Source organism: Pinus tabuliformis, chromosome 5_2, assembly GCF_031772625.1.
Source record: "Pinus tabuliformis cultivar Carrire ecotype Pingquan chromosome 5_2, CPIR1, whole genome shotgun sequence".
Lineage (NCBI taxonomy): Eukaryota > Viridiplantae > Streptophyta > Pinopsida > Pinales > Pinaceae > Pinus > Pinus tabuliformis.
The window spans coordinates 62,689,710-62,693,055 of record NC_142306.1 but is presented as its reverse complement, the minus strand read 5'-3'; the positions used below and the strand labels follow the sequence as shown (position 1 = coordinate 62,693,055).

Here is a 3,346-nt window from a genome sequence, read left to right as displayed (position 1 = left end):
AGTTTAAAGGAAGAGGCGGAGATGGATCTCACGAAAGAGGACAAGGAAGAGATGGAGGCAAAAATGGAGGAAGAGGTGGAGGACCACCGTGTTATTATTGCCAAAAATTTGGCCACCTTGAAAGAAATTGTTATGAAAAAATGCGAGATATGGAGCGTAAGGGTCCTAATATAGTTGTTGAAGAAACCAGGGAGGAGAAGTTATTCATCTCAAGTTTGATGACACATAGTGAAGAAAGTGAAGCATGGTATATTGATTCAGGATGTTCAACTCATATGAAATCTCAAGAGGAGTTGTTTACCAAACTTAATGAGAATTATTCTGGCAAAGTCATATTTGGTGATGATAGTGTTTCTGAAGTGAAAGGGAAAGGCATAGTTGCAATACCAGCATTACATGGAAAGAAGAAGTTAATTGAGGACATTTTGTTGACACCAACATTGAGGAAGAACCTACTTTCTGTAGGACAAATGATGGAGCAAAACTACAAGTTAGTGTTTGATAATAAATCATGCTTAATCATGGATAATTTGAAAAAAAATGCAGTTGTAGCAAGAGGTGAAATCACTGAAGATAGAATTTTCAAGCTCTCATTTGATTCAAGTAATTCACAAAGTTTGAATACAACATAAGAAGAAAATAGTAAGCTTTGGCATTATAGGATGGGACATCTAAATTTTCAGAGTTTGGTGTTGTTAAAAAAGAAGAACATGGTGAATGGTCTTCCTTATATCAAGTTGGATGATCTTCCATGTGAAGGGTATATTTTTTGGAAACAACACAGGGAAAGTTTCTCAGATAGAACATAGAAGGCTAGAGAATGTCTAGCATTGATGCATTCAGATTTGTCTGGTCCAATGGAGACTGTGTCTTTTGGAAAGGCATGCTATTTTCTCACTTTCACTGATGATTATTCTAGGAAGACATGGGTGTATTTTCTGCAAGAGAATTCTAGAGTGTTTTCTCATTTTCTTGAGTTTAAGGATTTAATTGAAAAGCAAAGTGGTCTACAAATTCTCGCCCTAAGAGCAAATAATGGGGGAGAATACAAGTCAAATGAGTTTTTGAATTATCGCGGGAAGAATGGAATAAAGAGAGAGTTCACTAATTCATACACTCCTCAACAAAATAGTGTTGCAGATAGGAAGAATAGGACCATAGTTGAAATGGCTAGGAGCATGTTAAAAACTAAGTCACTTGGAAATGAGTTTTGGGATGAAGCAGGACACGCAATGGTATACAATCTAAACTGATGTCACAAAGGAAGTGTTGAATTTGACTTCAGAAGAAGCATGGTCATGATACAAACCAAGTGTTGCACATATGAAATTTTTTGGTTGTATTGCATATGCACATGTTCCTAAGGAAAATAGGAAAAAAATGGATGATAAGAGTGTGAAGTGTATCTTTATTGGATAGAGTATTGAAACAAGAAGTTACGAGTAGTTTGATCTGAAGGTAAGAAAGGTGATAATAAGAAGATATGTTGTGTTTGATGATAAGGGAATCTATCAACCACATCAGGTACAATTTGAATTGAGAAAAGATGTTGTGAATATTGGTGATGAATCAAATTCCAAGTCACTAAAGATAGATGAAGTTAAGAAGAAGCCTAAGTGGGTTGAAAGGGGTCATTTAGAAATAAGTATGTTAGATAGAAATTTTGAAAGAAGGGTTACTAGATCTCAAAGTTCTCTAGTAAATTATGCACTTATGGGACAAGTAATGAAAATGGATGAACCACAGGATTATGCATAAGCATCAAGAAAGAAAGAATGGAATGAAGCTATGGAAGCAGAATTGAATGCCTTAGTGAAAAAGGATACATGGAACTTGGTCAAATTACCAAAGGGAAAATATGTAATTAGCACTAAGTGGGTTTATAAAACAAAGTATAAATCAAATGGCACAATTGATAAGTATACGACCCATTTAGTTGCAAATGGATATGCACAAAAAGAAGGAATTGATTATACTGATAAATTTTCACTAATGGAAAAGTTGGATACAATCATGATGGTTCTTGCATTCACTGCACAGTACAAGTGGCCAACTTTTCAAATGGATTTTAAATTGACTTTTCTAAATGGTTATGTGGATGAAGAAATTTATGTAGAGCAACCTGAAGGTTTTGAAGTGCCAGGAAAAGAAGATTATGTTTATAAGTTGAAGAAGCCCTAATATGGTCTTAAGCAAGCACCAAGGGCATGGTATTTAAAAATTGATAAGTACTTTTAGGATCATGGCTTAGTTAAAAGTTTATCTGAGCCCAATCTCTATATATTTCAGTCAGGACAAGACATTCTGATAGTTATCATATATGTTGATGATTTTATCTACACAAGCAACAATACAAAACTATTTCAAAAGTTTAAGTCACACATGATTATTGAGTTTGAGATGATAGACCTCGCTGAGTTGCATTATTTATTGCATATTGAAGTTTGGCAAAAGGAAGATGGTATTTTCATGTCACAAGGCAAGTATGCTTGGAACGTTCTGAAGAAGTTTAGAATGTTGAGTTGCAAGCCAACGACAACTCCTTTGGAAGTTGAGTTGAAGTTATACAGACATGATGACTCCAATTCAGTTGATGTTACTTTGTATTGTCAATTGGTTGGAAGTTTGATCTACTTAACTACAACTCGATCAGATATTACTTTTGCAGTCAATATGGTATCAAGATTTATGGCAGAACCCAAGGAATTACATTGGAAAGAAACAAAGAGGATTTTAAGATATCTGTGTGGAACAGTTGGTTATGGTTTGGTATATAGGTCTACAAAAAATTTCAGGATGATTGGTTATGCAGATTCAGATTGGGCTGGATGTATGGATGACAAGAAATCAACTTCAGGGTATTCATTCAGTATGGATTCAGTGGCAGTTGCTTGGAGTACTAATAAGCAACCTACAGTTTCTCTCTCGACAACAAAAGCAGAGTATAAAGCAGCAATGACAACAACATGTGAATCAGTTTGGTTAAGAATAATTCTATAGGATCTACATGAACAATAAGAGCAACCGACTCAGTTGATGTGTGATAATCAAAGTGTTATTCAAATGACCAAGAATCTAGTTTTTCATAAGAATACCAAGCATATTGATATTAAGTATCATTTTGTTCGTGATCTGGTTCAACAAGGAGTGATCGAGATCGAATACTATAGAACAGATGAATATGTAGCTGATATATTCACCAAAGCATTGTCTAAGGAAAAGTTATGCAAATTCAGCGATGATCTTGGAATATTTCCAAATGATCATTATGGAGTAGAAATGATGGAATAATGGATCATTTGTCAAATATTAAATAATTAAAGTTGTTTTTAGTGAGACATTTATG

General features: G+C 34.4%; 1 pseudogene; it reads left to right on the top strand.

Annotated features, from left to right (window-relative positions):
* Window positions 1-2,382: 2,382 nt before the first annotated feature.
* LOC149157550 (secreted RxLR effector protein 161 pseudogene) lies at window positions 2,383-3,000 on the top strand (annotated as a pseudogene).
* The last annotated feature ends 346 nt before the right edge of the window (window positions 3,001-3,346 follow it).